General features: G+C 40.9%; 1 protein-coding gene across 7 annotated transcripts in view; it reads right to left on the reverse strand.

The window, feature by feature from the left end:
• The window catches only part of HTR4 (5-hydroxytryptamine receptor 4), a 266,632-nt gene extending 251,641 nt beyond the window's left edge, over window positions 1-14,991 (reverse strand). For 2 of the 7 annotated variants that reach the window (XM_034405873.3, XM_087887389.1), the window contains exons 1-2: window positions 14,187-14,991; window positions 12,093-12,223 (exon numbers count right to left, since the gene is read on the reverse strand). The gene's annotated coding sequence lies outside the window, so the exon portion shown is untranslated. The remainder of the gene's footprint in view (window positions 1-12,092; window positions 12,224-14,186) is intronic. The other 5 variants (XM_034405880.3, XM_034405849.3, XM_034405842.3 and 2 more) reach the window with 3 other exon arrangements.
• Window positions 14,992-15,860: the final 869 nt, after the last annotated feature.

The following is a 15,860-nucleotide window of genomic DNA, read 5'->3' on the forward strand; positions in this document are numbered from 1 at the left end:
TATTTTAATATAGAAAGAATGGAGGCTGGTATGTCATTAGATCTCTGGTCTTTCCTACATACTCAACCCCAAATATAGAAAGTTGTAAACTTTAGAAAGAATGGAGGATGATATATTAAAAGATTTCTGGTCCTTTCCTACACATGCACACACCCCTAAAATAATTTCCGGTGTAAAATCTGAAATATATGTCCGTTCAGAATTGACATCTTTCCTTTAAAATAGTAACACCTTGAATCTGGTATCTGCAACTGGGCTCCAGTTCTAAAACTCTATTTCTCATGCCATTTCTGAAATCTGACTTCCACGGTAGGACTTACCTCTGAATAAACATGCATAGAAATCACAGCTCAGTTGAGGTATGGCCAGAAGCACAATCCACACTGAAATTCTGTACTGCTGAACTGTTTAATAAGAATAGTTTTGCCACTGTAACACCTAATCATAGTGCAAGCTGGGTAGTAATTACATTTCCCATTATTTTCAATAATTGTTCACCTAATTACATAAACTGGCTAAGCTCAATTTGTCTTCTCTCAGATTAATTTACTTTCCACTACTTATTACTAGATGCATCTCCCTCTGCTACTTGCATATCGGCAGCCACTCTTATTCATTTAGGACTATTTTCTCATTTAAATGAAATTATTTATTATAACAATGAGGGTAATGGATTATGTAATGTGAACAGATTAGAGGCAGCTGCATTGAAAGAAAGCAATCACTTCAGTTTTGCTTTCTTTTTTTCCCTTCATTGGATTATATCTCAGGTTACAAAGCATCTTGGGACAGAAGGTTTTCCTACTTTGTATTCCCCCCCCCCTCAACAATCGCAAAGTGTTACATCCAAAGGGGATCAATAAGTATCTTCCTGAATACAGTAAACTAGGAATAATACCTGGGGATCTTCCCTTCAATAAAGGCCAAGGAATGAAGGACAAGACTTACAACTGAGCACCACAGCTATCACTTCAGCAATTTATTCTGAAGTTAATTTATTTCACTGGAATCTCCCTTTTCACTAAAAGGAAAGCATGAGAATTTTCCTCCATTTTTTTAAAAAAAATGAATAGATGTCTCTGTATTGCAAACCAGCTATTCTAAAAGGGAAGATAATCAACCATGAAACATGTCAGAAACATTCTGCAGAACCTCTAAAGATAGATTGCACACAATGAATGATTAGAAACCCAGCATCATCTGATGAAAGTCTCTGGTAATAATGATAGCTTAGGTGAGCAGTTGCCTTCTGGAATAGAGGGCAATTGCAGATTTAAGTGAGATGGTGCCTTAGTGGCCTCTTCTAGTTCGCTGGTCCAGCAACTGTAGGCAGTACATGATCTCTCTCTGTACATCAACTATTTTGAAACCACACTGGTTACCAGTCTGCTTGAGCTCAAGATGAGGTTAATCATCTTTAAAGCCCTTCATGGCTCAGCATCTGTATCTCTTTCTTCCACCATTGCCTTCCTAATATAATCTTTTGTGTCCCTACATTCAGGGACTGATATTAAGAGAAGTCTCGAAAGTGAACTTTCCAAAATTAAAGCTTTTGAAAATTAAAATCTGGCCTTTTTTTTTTTTAGCAGGCTTTAAAGATCCATATGTTATGATATGTTTCCTCTTGTGATGTGCAAGAACTCACATTGTGTTAGGTAATTCTTGCAAAATCACTTGCACTTTAAATAGCACACAGACCTTGAAAGCCTAGGTAAACAAACAACAAGGTGAGCAAGGATTTATATAAAACACAGAAGGAAAAACATTCCCAAATCTCTTCAGGCATTTATCTACCCAACATCATCTCAACACTCGGTATAAAGCCCAAACCCAGAGAGAGAAAATCAATTTGAGTAGTTAGAAAAAAACACCAGAGGGGGAAAAAGATATCTAAGTGTTTTCATTTTGAAAGATGGTACAAGGAATATTAGCTGAAAAATGCTAAATCTAACATTGTGTCATGGCACAAATTAGGGGGGAGATCCTTGGTGCTCTCTGCGCTTGATTATTTCTTTACCCAAACTAGGTAACATCATCAATTTCAACCCAGAGTTACAAATATTGTCCTTCATAGGTACTGCACAAATTGTACTTATTCTGGATTTCTTGGCATTTTTGCAGCCTGCAGCAAAATGCAGGGATTTTTTTTTTTAATTAAAGATGAGTGCCCAGACAAAACTGCAGTCAATTTTATGAAGATATTCTGGAGACTTGCCATCAGCTTCACAATAACTTCACCAGCTCCAAAAGCTTTAGCAAAGAGCTTCTGTACATCCAAGGGATCACTGTAACTGACCGTATCAGGAATTTCCAAACAATGGGCTATAACACTGAATTGTTAGAGATAGTTGATAATATTAGGGATAATATAATGAACTTTTTTTACCTACACATCTAAAGAAAAATTACTTACATGCTCCAACAAATGTATTCTGAATAGCTACTGGAATTTTTTTGAGATCTCAGAGGTTAACAGATCAAGATTCCTTTAATATTACCTACCAAGTATCAAAAAATACAGCTCCTAAATTTCAGTTGACTCAGATTTTCATGGAGTTTCATTATAAAATGTTTACTTTGGAGTCATTTTTAAATGTTCTTAAAGTGGAATGAAATCAAGATGTCACTCAAGATACTTTGAAGGGACCAACACACCAAGATAGAGGAAATAGTTGGAGATAAATGACACTTTTAATTCAACACCTCTGGAAGCCACAAAGGTGAGATAAGCTAGTTGGTCTGATTTTTCTTTGTTAATTATTAATGTAAATGAAAAATTCATGTTTAAAATTTAATGCTAGCAATAAATGTGTCAGTATTTTATTTTACATTTGGTAGTTCTCCCATTTAAGCTTACTTGCCCCAAAATTGGTTATTATAAATTGGCATGAATTGATTTATAGCACATTACCATGAATTATAGACAACTACAGTACAGTTGATTGGATTCACATAACACACCAAATCATTATCCATGTTTACAAGTCACAGTGACTAGATATTAAAGACATGTATGAAATAGAAAAAGTGCATCGTTTTCAGCTTGAAACAAATGTTGTACACCAAAAGTTCTATCAATGTTCAAATCATGTTTTTAAGGTTGGCTGAAGTTTGTACTTAAATCAGTTTGGGTATTCTGTATTTCAACAAAACCAAATTCAAGAAAGTTTCAAATGTTTCAGTGCTACTCAGAATAACTCTCTACAGCTGCAAAAATCAGATATCTTGAAAAGAAATACATAAAATGTTAAATCTTTGCTGTCATCTACTGTTCATCTGGATTTGTGCAGCCCAGATCTGATAGCCATAGGCCTAGCGTTTCTGGCATATATGGATTCTAATTTAATTACTTTAATGTGAGGACCACTAGACTAACTCTGTGTTTCTGATCTCTCACACAAGACACAATGTTTTCAGTCCATCACCTCCTACAGGGCAAGAGAACAACCTGGAAGAAAATATGTAATTAATGTTTAGTCAAAATGAGAGATACATTTACATTTTTAAAAAAATAAAATAAAACTTAATCAATGTCCTAAATCTAATCTTGCAGGCGAGAACATAAGATATCACCCTTTACATGTACGTCAGATTTGCCATAGTTATTTTTCCACATTTTTCAATGCCCTATAAAGTTTCCATAAACAAAAACAGCACAAGAGAATTCAACACACAAAATGCAACGAACTGTATGAATAATTCCAAACTAAAAAAAACAAAACACTCTCCAAAATAACCTACTAAACCAAACCAAACCAACACAACACTTTGGGGAATGGGAGAGAAATAACAATTACATTGATGATTGTTAACTATGAATGAATGTGCTCTCTATTGCTGCTCTTTTGTTCCGTGGGCAAACTTGCCTTTGAACATACTCATTGCATAGGCTTGTTGGATCCCAACCAAAACTAAGACCATGCACAGAATTCACCCATTGCTACACACAGAGATAGAGCAAACAAACTTAACTGACAAACTAATCACACCAGCATTGTACTAGCAAGTTTTGAAATCATATCAGTTGGGTGTCAACTCAGGGACAGTTGTACTTGTGTACACAGAAACAACATACCTATGAAATGACCTCCAGCACATCACCGGTTTTTCTTTCAAAGGTATATTAAACACATATTAAAACTCCTGTTTACAAAAGTACAATGGCTTACTTTCCAGGCCATCAGGAATAGTATTTTTTTTTCCTTTCTGATCTGTGTTCACTCCTGATCACTTCCAAGTTGTAAGTGTGTGTGTGCTCTCAATATATGGGGCCTAAGATCCAATATACTCTGTATCACTCAGCTGGGTCATCCCTGTCCTTAAGGATCATAGACAATGGCAAGGCAATGGGATTGAGGAAGAGTCATAAGCTATGGGAGGAGGGATAATGAATGCAAGATTGCAACACAGATGATGCAGGGACTAAATAAATCCACATGGACTCTCTTCCAAAGTCTGCCACATTTAGACATTTGCTCATAATTGAAAGAAATGGCTGGTATGCATTTCTTAGGTGACGTGAGCCACTCATCCTAGTATGAGGTATTCCATTAAGGAAAAGTCTAGCTCAGAGCGTGATTTAAGTATGCTTAAGGATAGCAGTCACCATATCTGGGTAGTGGACAGGCTGCTGCCATCAATTTGAAGAGTAGGGTAAGGATCTAGACCACAGTTTCCCCTCCAGTAGAAGTTCAGCAAGAGGAGCTTCATCTTGTAGAAGATGAGTTAATGCAAGCCAGCATTAAAACATAAGCGGTCCCCTGCCTTGGAGCACACTTTCTTGCTCAGGATGTTAGGATGATGAGCAAGAGAAGTACTGCCAGACAATAAAGTGCCAAATCTGGCCAAACGTTGTCATTAGTTGCCAAAAACTGAGGCATCTATATCATTCGCCTTCCTCTGATTTACTCAAATAGCACAGGCTAGAACATTCTGCATTATTGGCCGTACCTAAAGACAATACTTCTTTTCCCTCTGAAGGAATCAGAGCCAGGATTCTGGCTTCTGTGACTGATAGAAAAGGATGACCTGGGCAGCCTTACTGTTTCCTCCAAGATGCAGTCTAATTTTCTCTCTTCCATTTTGGCCACTTGCACAACCAAAGTCCTTCCTACCATGTGAGACTATCAGGATGGATTTCTAGGAACAAGCTGGAAGGCAGAAATGCTAGGCTGGGAATGGGCTTCGGGGTGAAATTAATTGCCTAATCTCTGCTTTTCCTTGGAGTTCACCTTCTTGGGTTTACATCAGACTTCTATCGTCTAAAAAATGAACATGTCCCAGCATAACTATACTCAAGAGGCCTCAACCATCAGCCTCCATGCCTTCTCCATGGTTGAGGAGACAGCCACCCAAGTAGCTTCACATGCTTTGTACAACCACTTGCTCTTAAGCAGCCAGTTGAACATTAGGTTGGTAAAGTTCCTCCAGATGGGGACATCATAAGTAATAAGATGTTGAGGTAGGGATTCAATCTAGGCACTATCCCCTTCCCTTTACAATCACAATAAAAAGTAACAGAAATTTTATAGCATTTGTTCATGACTGTCTTTGTGGCAAATTTGTCAGCTGGGATAATTATGATGTTGGCCCATCCTGCACAAACAGATGTAGTTTTTGAGCACTGCAGCAAATGTCAACAAGCTGTGTCTCATGGACTGCCCTTCTAATGCTGGTTCCATTGTCCATAACCATGAAGCTATGGTTGAAACTCTGCTGCCCAGAAAGCTGGCTGTCAGCCATGCAGTTCATGGCTACATCCATCTCATTCCATGTGAATTCTGCCCAGCACATTGGTATGAAACAATACCCACCTCTTGTTCTATAACATGAGTAGTGCTGCAATTTACAATAGCAGATGTCCCCGCCCTTCACCCCAACCAGTCAACCATGAGATGATGGCAATAAGCATATCTTCCAAGTGCCAAGATGAAGAAGCTATACAGTAAGCATGACAGCCTTCTATTCACAGCATAGCCAACATTTCTTCTCCCCACTGCTGATACAGGAAGAGTACTAACACCTTCTGTGTTTGAGGGGATAGTCAGAAACCATCAGATGAAAGTCTTGGAATTCCATCTCCTTCATCATGACAAATGGTCATGATCATTCCAAGCATTTAAGAGCATGATATCACATGTCACATCTGATGCCTTTGGATAACCATCCTGCAAGCAGCTTGCTTTGCCTGAAAATGCCTTACTAGCAATCTACTTTTACCTGAAAGTGACTTACTGTTAATTAGTAACCTAGGCTACCTACCAAGCACTATCAGTGATGATAAAAGCATTTGGATGGCATCTATAAAGGATATCCAAGATAAAAAGATGCATGTTGTCCTTCTTCCTGATGGCAGGTGCTTTGCATAGAACATGGATGGGTCTTCAAGTAGAAGCTTAAAATAATCCCATAATATGAGGCCCCTTAGGCCTACAATATTCTTGCCTTGATGATTTTGGGATGTCACTAAATGCCATGAACTCTGATTTATTGGAAGGGGATGATCTTCCCCTTCTCTTAATCTGGGTCCTTAGCCCCTTAGTTGTAAGAGGTGAATGGGCTAACTCCCAGAATCATCACTACCTCTTCTAGTTCTTCCAGTTCTGGGCTCTTTCTTAACCTTATCTATGATGATGCTAGCTGGAGCCACAACTGTTGCCTCAGAAGAAGTGATGTAGCCTCCTTAAAATCCAGCCTCCTTACAATTGTTGCCTTGCTGTCTTTCCCCCAAATCAGCAAATATTTTAAGATTGTGTCTCCCTAATGGGATTTACCTGACCCAATAGTCTGACATGAGAGGCAGGACTTCAAGGGAATACCATCTGGCAAGTTCACAGAATCTTTTCTGCGATATTCATTCCCTGAATATTGGTTTTGGATATTGGTTTTTCATGAGGCTTTAAAGAACTGGCTTTGCAATCAAGCCTGAGGCCTTATTATTGGGAGGGGGAAACCCATTTCATGGTGGTATTTATTGTAAAGGTCTGCTTTGTGTCATTGCAGAGTCAGCTGCTATTTTATATTATATGTGGCTTTTATTGTTTTGCTGTTTTGATAGCTGCCCAGAGCCATGTAACTGAGATGGGTGGCCATATCAATTTAATAAATAAACAAACAAACATTCTTGCTGTCACCTGCCTCTGACTAGCCCTCTAACTGGCCTAGTTCTCCCAGGCAAGAGGTATTTTTTTGAGGGGGAGACGTGTAAAGTTGTGGGAGTGTACCTGGCTAGCTCTAAACTGGGGATTAGAACTGGGGGAAAAGCTTTCAAGCTTTTTTAATAACAAAGGGGGGGATTATTAGCAACCTTTAGTTTTCAAGGCAGATGTATTGCCTTCTCCAAGTATTTTCCCTCAATAACATGCCCTGGGACAGTGGGTATCTGGTCCAAAATCACCTAGTAAGCTTCCATAGTTCAAAGTGCACTTGAACATAAGTATAGGAAGTCCTTGCCTTACAACAGCACAAAGTTACAACGTCCCTGAAAAATGTGAATTATGACCATTACGACCTTTGCAATATCCCCAAAATTCAAAATTCAGACACTTGGTAACTGACTCATATTTATGACGGTTGCAGTATCCCGGCTTCATGTGATCACCTTTTGTGACCTTCTGACAAGCAAAGTCAATGGGGAAGTCAGATTCACTTAACAATCAGGTTATTAACTTATCAATTGCAGTGAGTCACTTAACAATTATGGTAAGAAAGGTCTTAAAATGGGCAAAACTCACTTAACAAATGTCTCACTTAACATCAATTTGGGCTCAATTGTGGTCATAAGCCAAGGACTACCTGTATTACTTGGTCCAGTCCACACCTTAACTTAACTTAACTTAGCCTGGCTAGGTGGCTCAGTGGCTAAGACACTAAGCTTGTTGATCAGAAAAGTTCAGCAGTTCGATGGTTCGAATCCCTAGTATAGGTCTCCTGCATGAGCAGGGGGTTGGACTAGATGACCTCCAAGGTCCCGTCCAATTCTGTTACCTGTTATCTGTTAACTACTGCACTCAATTTAATGTGTCCATGTATATCTAGCAAGCAGCAAAGTTAACAACATCAGTTTTGGCCAAAGAAGGAAGTAGGCCTAATTCAAGAGAAAACAGGATTCTACGGAGGAAATCTTATTTAAAATCAAAAGGGAGCGGATTGCAAATCAAGAGATTTGAAAGGGGGATTTTCCCCTCCCTTGTTTGTGTCTGAGTAAAATCACCAGCCATCCCATTGAATCAAAATTGAAACTAAAAGAAATATATGCTGGCATTCAGGCTGTGGACACTGTTTTAGAAACAGGCAGGCACCAGAGACTATGCACAAAAGAGCACCAGACCAGCAGAAACAAAAACCGGGCCCCGAGACTTTCACAGCAATTTCTTCCTCCAACTTTTCTACAGCCATTCTTCAATGGCCCTTAGATCCAGAACACTTCCCTCAGAATGCTGACTGACCGTGTGCTCCTGAACTGCCTGTTGCTTTGCTCTAACGCAGTGTTTCTCAACCTTGGTAGCTTGAAGATGGGTGGACTTCAACTCCCAGAATCCCACAGCCAGCAGTGCTGGCTGTGGGATTCTGGGAGTTGAAGTCCACCCATCTTCAAGCTTCCAAGGTTGAGAAACACTGCACACTTCATGCAGCATTGCAGCTCCACCAAACCTAAGCCAAGACCAGCAGGAATATGACCCAATGTTTCTGCTGTCCTGAGGAGACCTTGAAAGCTAACACTCCAATTGCAAGAGACAAGACAACTTCCAGCCACATCACTTAAAAAAAAACTCCCACTCAAAATGCTTTCTACCTGAAACAATTGTTCTGTGTTTTATCCAAAATATGTGATTTTTTTTCCAATGCGCAAATCACACAAAACAGCTGTTTCAGGCTCAAAGCAGCTCATGCTTGATATGTCTTGCATGTAACTTTAGCCAAAGCCAAACAAACCACACTGTAGCTTAGCGTGATCTCTAATTTCAATGTTTGCCTTCCTCCTCCTAGGTGACCTTTCCATATATTATAAAAAGTGGTAATTCATTCAAATGAGTTTGTTCTTCTGTTCTTTATTATTGAGTACCTATAAATCACTTGACTGTCTACTGAGATTTTTCTCTTGTAATAAATTACATAAAATGAAAGGCAATGGCTTTAAAACAAAAATAAAAAGCGGAAGAAAACAATATTAACATTAATCATTGTTCATCAAAGCCCAAGTGAAACAATATGATTTTCTGTACTTCTACATTTCAGTAAGGATTGCAGCAACAGTCAACAGCCCACAGTTGCCACAGCAAAGTTTCTTTATACTGATTGACCTAATCTTGTGATAGGTTGTAGCACAGCATTTATGATAAAGAAGGTATATAAGGGTATATTTATACATGAGGTAACATCTTCGCTGATATTCTGCCACTAACCTGTTTAGGATTTCCAAAACAAGAGTAGAGACCTACAGTAGGTTCAGAAACTAACCGGAAGCAAATATGGTTGATTCCAAACTGTCCCAAAGCTGCTTTTTCAAGAGGCAACTGGACTTTCTTGTTTTTTCTTTGAAGACGTTTCACTTCTCATCCAAAAAGTTTCTTCAGCTCTGAAGGACAGTGGGGAATGGAAGGATTTATATTCCTTGCAGACAGCTGGTCATTTGCATCTTTTTAGAGGGTCCTTGAAGCACTTGGACATTTATCTGTGTCCTTGGGGTCACCTGAGTAGTGCTCCTGGTTCCTGTAGTCTGCAATTTTTTCTCTGGAAATCCATTCCCACTCCCACATCATTCCAAGGGTTCATCCCAAATTGTATAGCTAAAAGATAAGAAGCTTCTTGGATGAGAAGCGAAAGGTCTTCAAAGAAAAAACAAGAAAGTCCAGTTGCCTCCTGAAAAAAGCACCTTTGGGACAACCATGACCTGGATGACTGAGAATCTCTACTTTTGGCTCCAGACTGGTGATAATTTTTGTCTAAACCTTATATCCAATAGGTTCATCACTTGTTATCCTACATACACTAAGCTTTTCAAGGGCAGCATGTTACAATGATCTAAATGCGAGGCATTGAATCACTACGGCTACCTTCTCTCTTCCAGAGGATACTGCTGCCTAGTTAGCCACAACTGTTCACAGTGCTCCTGGCTGCAGCAATCACTTGGTGTCCGCCAGAAAGTTCGATCGGCTCAACAGTTCTTTGAAGTAATGCCTGGATTCTAACAGGGTGAGCAGTGCTGTGGGAGAGGTGAGCCCATTCATTTCTAGCTGGCTTTAACGACACTGTAGCTGGTTTTAATGATACTGTAACTCCACTTCCCACAAAAGAAAAATCTCGCCTACCCCTTCTATGGGTCATTTGCGTTAGGATCTGAAAAGATATTGCTATTTTGACAGCTGTGCATCTCCCTTTCAGTAACCCAAACTAAACAAGCAAAGCTAAACAGGAGTTTGTCAGTTCTACCTGGTTCATCTGCAAATCTTTTTCTTTTTTATTTCCTCCCTTTCTTTTGGACTTGGGCAATGAGATTTTGCATCTGCAGAAGCGCAAAGCAAAACAGTGATCTTTTCCACTGGTTCTCAGAATTACAGACAGATGTTGCTTCAGGATGTGGCTAAGGGTACAGGAATAGAAACATGGAAAGGATAGAAATTCATCATGAATTCCTAGAGCAGGGGTCAGCAACCCACGGCTCTGGAGCCACATGTGGCTCTTTCATCCCTCTGCCACGGCTTGCTGTTGCCAGTTGGCTCCACAATTCATAGGGCTTTTGGTTAGGACAGGTAAAGGAAAAAGGACACCATGAAGGAGAAGACTCTATGGTGGGGGAACCAGATTTCCAGTCGGTAGAGGAAGAAGGACGCCGTGCTAGGAGGAGACTCTATGGTGGGGGAACCAGACTTCTGGTCAACTCCAGAATTGAACAAGGGGCTTCCGGTTAGGATCTTTGTGGCTCTTTGAGTGTTTAAGTTGCAGATCCCTGTCCTAGAGCTTGGCTCAATGGCTCATCCTCTGACTTCCCTCTTTCAGACAGATTCCAATTATCATTCAAAGAGGAAAAGCTAAGCCTCCCTTTCCTCCTCCTTCTAACAAAAGACCTTTTTTAAAAAATCCATAAAAGCTACAGATGCCCATTCCTACAATACTAGATGCTTCTTAGCAATCCAGGAACATAGTTATCTGACCCACTTCACACCACAGCTGACTCACAAAAGGTGGACTTTCTTCCAATTTTGTTTAACAATAAATAGGAATTAATACAAGGAAAACTCAGACTGGTCCTACTGCTACTATGTTTGGCTTTGATTGCTCCTGCCTATAAGATGGGGAAAATAATGACCTCCCATTTAAAAACAAATCACATTTACATTCTACTGTGATATAATGAATACAAAACTGCCATTTTAGTTAATCCTTGCTTACTTTGGCCTTCATCCATGAGGTAAATAATTTTTCCCCAGACTTGTTTGGACTCATAGAGGAGAGAAATTAAAAGAAGTAATCTGGAACCAGCCCTGTCAATGAAGCTTCTGCTGTGAAAGAGCAATAGATGGAAACTAATAAAGGAGAGAAGCAACCTAGAACTAAGAAGAAATTGCCTGACAGAACAATTAATCAGTGGAACAATTCATCTTCAGAAGTTATGAATGCTCCAACACTGGAAGTGTTAAAGAAGAGATTGGACAACCAACCTTCTAGGTCCCTTCCAACTCTCCTCTCCCCTCCTCTCCTCTCCTCTCCTCTTCTCAGAGCTTGAGTCTAATTTAGCAGCTCTTCAGGGAGCAATGAAGAACCAGTAGCCCTCTAGATAAGGCTGAACAATGGTTCCCAGCATCCCACACTCACTCTTTCCCACACTGACTGGGTTGCCACTGAACAACTTCTAGATGTCCCAATCTGGCAATATAGAGTAAAATTGTTTGACAATATTCAGTTGCATTTGTTTAGGGGCGGGGGGAGAGGAAACCTGCAGAAACTTCTTTCCATCTAACAGAGAATTTCTCCTTTTATTAACAGCAACAGCAAAAGAAAATGAAGGGTGACAAAGAAAAAATCCATAAAACTTTCTGCATTTAGCAATCGATAGATAGAAATTAAACATGTCTCCACTGAATATTCCTTACCAGCACATGTCCAACTTTGTTTCTTTTTGATTCCATTACCCTCTGCCAGGGACTGGCAGTTTGCTAAAGAACCGGTCCCTCTTGCTTCTCCATGGATCATCAAAATGTCAGCAACATTAGCCAGTTCATTTCTATAAGAAAGCAACAGCCAAGTTAATCTTCGTGGGTTTTTTACTGCAATTATGCAATATCTATCCTTTCTTATTATATGACTAAAAACATATTCGTACATTCAAGACATGACCTTTTTTTTTATTAAAGTTTTGCAATGTGAAGTATGAAACATAATGATTGGCAAACTGTTCCTCAGTATTGCCAACAGAATACCTTCACATGCTCATTATTTTGGGCACACCAAGCACAAGCTACAGCTGCTGATGAAACAAGGCAATGAAACAAGTATGCACAATGAATTTTCAAGTTCAATAGTGCTCTCTCTCTCCCTTTCTCCCTCTCCCTGTCCCCCCCCCTCTCTCATACACACCTTGTATTGGGTTCCCTCTTCCATCCACCTATCTCACTTTAGTGCTCAATACAAGGCAGAACAGCTCTGCAAAAGCAGTTTATCTTTGATAATCTATTTTACCATTAATTTTCTTTGCACTGGAACACCAGGAAAATGAGGAGAAATACATATAGAAGCACTTTCTGATGACTGTGCTTGGCTTAAGACTGCTAAACACTTTGGGTCCTTTAATTTTATTCTGACCTTTGCATCAGTCCTCACCTTCTTAGAAATCATATTTTGTTCTCATGATCTTCAGGTCTCTTCTTTCCACTCCAGAGGTAACACAATCTTACCTTTCCAGGACAGCCTCTAAATACATTTCTTTCCACATTTAAAATAAACTGCCACTATTTACCGGTACATCTTTTGAATTTCATCTGTTTTTCTTCTGCTGCTGCTGCAATATATATACTGTATCTCTCTGTGAATGAACACTAGTCAATGGTGCTGAAATAACTCAGGAAGACACTTAAGAGGTTCTCTAATTACGTCAGAGAGGTGGGAATTTTTTTTTTTTTGTAGCCTCTGAGCCATGTCTAATGCAATTATAAATGAAATAATAAAACAGTCCTCTGACCTGCTAAGAGACTACAGAAGGACACAGACCATAAATGAGGCAAAGTTCCAAGTTGTTTTGTGTTCCTCTTTGCAGACTTTCTGCTTACACAAAACAGAAAGATACTGCAGCAACACTTAGGTAATACAAAGCTGAAGAAAATACCTATTTTCATCTCATTCAGTGCCTTCAGCATCTTATATTCAGGTTTTTGTCTGGTATGAATTGCTTTCCTGAGGTAGCTTCCTTTACTGTCCTATTTTTCCAACAGGTTGATGCAGAAAGAGAATGATGTTGGTTGTCTACTCTAATGAGCTACATTGAAGCTTTATTTAGAGGAATTTTTAGAACCTTAGCCTCCTCCATATGCGATGGCCTACAACTCCCATCATCCTGTTTGTCTGAAGAATATTAAAGGTATAGGTTGAGAGAGTTACAAAAATCTAGCTATCACTCAATGTCAACGAAGAGACAAAGAAAAGTCTACATTCTTTGACGCTATTTGGTGCATTTTTATTTCAGCAGTCCACATCGGGTAGCCTAACAGACATGCCTTATGGGGCTCATGGGGATGGAAATTTCTCACCATCACACAGATCAGGGCCAAATTATCTCCGGCTAGCCTTGAGGTAGGAAATACCTTCCCCAAATTTCTAACTGCCTTGTCTTAGAATCCTCAGTAACTGACATTTTCCACATCTCAAACTATCTGGAAGTAAAAGTCTGCTCTGAGACTTCATTTCAATCCCTTTTTTAAAAAAAACAAAAAATGTAGGCTCAGGTACCTCTAAAGAAAAGCGGACCTCTGGAGGCATGCAGAATATTTTCTCACCACCAGGTAATCAAAGCCTAATAAATAGGCATTTCCACTGCGGTGCGAGAAATCGCTAACTACTTTCTTTTTTTGGGGGGGGGGTGAGAGATAACGGAGGATAATGATTATTAGTAAATCAACTGATTAGACGTAGCGAATCGAATAGCAACATTCCCTTCGATCGGCTGAGAAGACATTCCGAATCTGTTATCTTACCACTGCAGGGAGAGAAGTCCGGCGCCCCCATTCAGGGTACGGCTGACCACTTAGCGGCGGCTGGCTGCATCTTGTCCGCAGCGCCTCGTAAAGTAGAGAAGCGATCGCGTTAGGAAGGAGCACTCTACCTTAGCCCGTACGCTCCCGCGCCCTCTTTTTTTTTTTTTTTTTTTTTTTTTTTTTGGCGCCCCGTTCCTTTTTGCAAGTCTCGTGTGAGTCTTGGCAAAGTTATCGTCCCGACAGGAGCGAGCGTAGAGCGAGGAAGACGGGAAGTCCCCCCCCCTTCCCCTTCCCCGATCGACCAGCCGGTTCCAAAGGTACGAGGCGAGCTCAGTCAGCCCAGCTTCCCGGCTTCGATCTCTCCCGTTGCTCGGCTTCTCTCCGGGAGGAAACGCCGCGCGCTCTGCCTGCTTTTTCGCCCCGCGCAGCCAATCACAGCGCTCGCTGCAGCCGAGAGGTTTCCTCCGCTCCAGAAGGAAAGAGGCGGACGACGACGAGGAGGAGGAGGGAAAAAAAGAAAAAAGGCGAAGAAGCAGCGGGAGGCAAAAGGGCTCTGCTCGCCCGGCTGTTCTCAGCACCTGGAGTCGAGCGCGCCGACCCTCCCGCCGTGCTTTCTCGTGCCTCCTAGTGCGGTTCGGTCTCTGATGACTCCTTGTCCCAGGTCGGCGGAGCGTCCTCCTCTCCCGCCAAAACTTAGCTGGGCTGGCGCAAAAGGGGTGAGCGCCTTTCGCTCTTCCCGTCAATGCTGCTCCCAAATTGCCCGGAGCTACCCGCTATAAATCCTGTAGGCTACGGGAAAAAAGGCAACAGGTGCGGCTTCTTGGGCTCGCCCTTCGCAGCTCGGGTCCCATGAGGGTTTACTCCAAAGCTTCTCTGACTCTCTCTAACCGGAGCAACAAAAAAACAAAAAACAAGGACACTTGTGAAAGTGAAACAGGCAGCTCAAAAAGTAACTGCCCTGAATTCATAGTTTAGGAAAGGGAGGGGGGGAAAAGAAAACACCTGTGTCCTTCCTGAAGTTTTGCAAGCCCAACTTGCAGCTCTCTGAGCTGACCTAAACTGGGAATGGTGGGTTCAGCGACATGTAAAAAGGCTGTAGTCTCATGCAAAGTGGTAGAAAAAGCTAGTTCGTAAATCAGCACAAACAAGAGTTTTCATTTGGCGTGGGCCGGGGAGCCTGACCCGAGGGACATTTGTGATACGCACAAGACCACGTAATAGCAATAGCACTTAGACTTATATACCGCTTCAGAGTGTTTTTACAGCCCTCTTTAGGTGTTTTCCAGAGTCACAATATTGCTCCCAACAATCTGGGTCCTCATTTTACTGACCTCGGAAGGATGGAAGGCCGAGTCACCCTTGAGCCTGGTGAGATTTGAACTGCCAAATTGCTGGCAGCCAGCAGTCAGCAGAAGTAGTCTGCAGTACTGCAGTCTAACCACTACACTACCACAGCTCTTAACACAACTTTCCTTTCTTGGCAGCCAGCTTTGTGGCAGCATGTTTTCTTTGGTCTACAGGTGTCCACCCCAAGGAAAAGGAGATGCTATGGCTGTTTAAACAGCAAAAGACACACCTGAGAGTGTGTCACCGAGAATCATGAGAAGGTCTAATGAAACTAATTTATTGCTGATTATTCCTATGCACAAGAATCTTCTCAAGTAATGGTTAATA

This window comes from Pantherophis guttatus, chromosome 2 (genome assembly GCF_059756535.1).
Source record: "Pantherophis guttatus breed Tessera chromosome 2, ASM5975653v1, whole genome shotgun sequence".
NCBI classification, from domain to species: Eukaryota; Metazoa; Chordata; class Lepidosauria; order Squamata; family Colubridae; genus Pantherophis; species Pantherophis guttatus.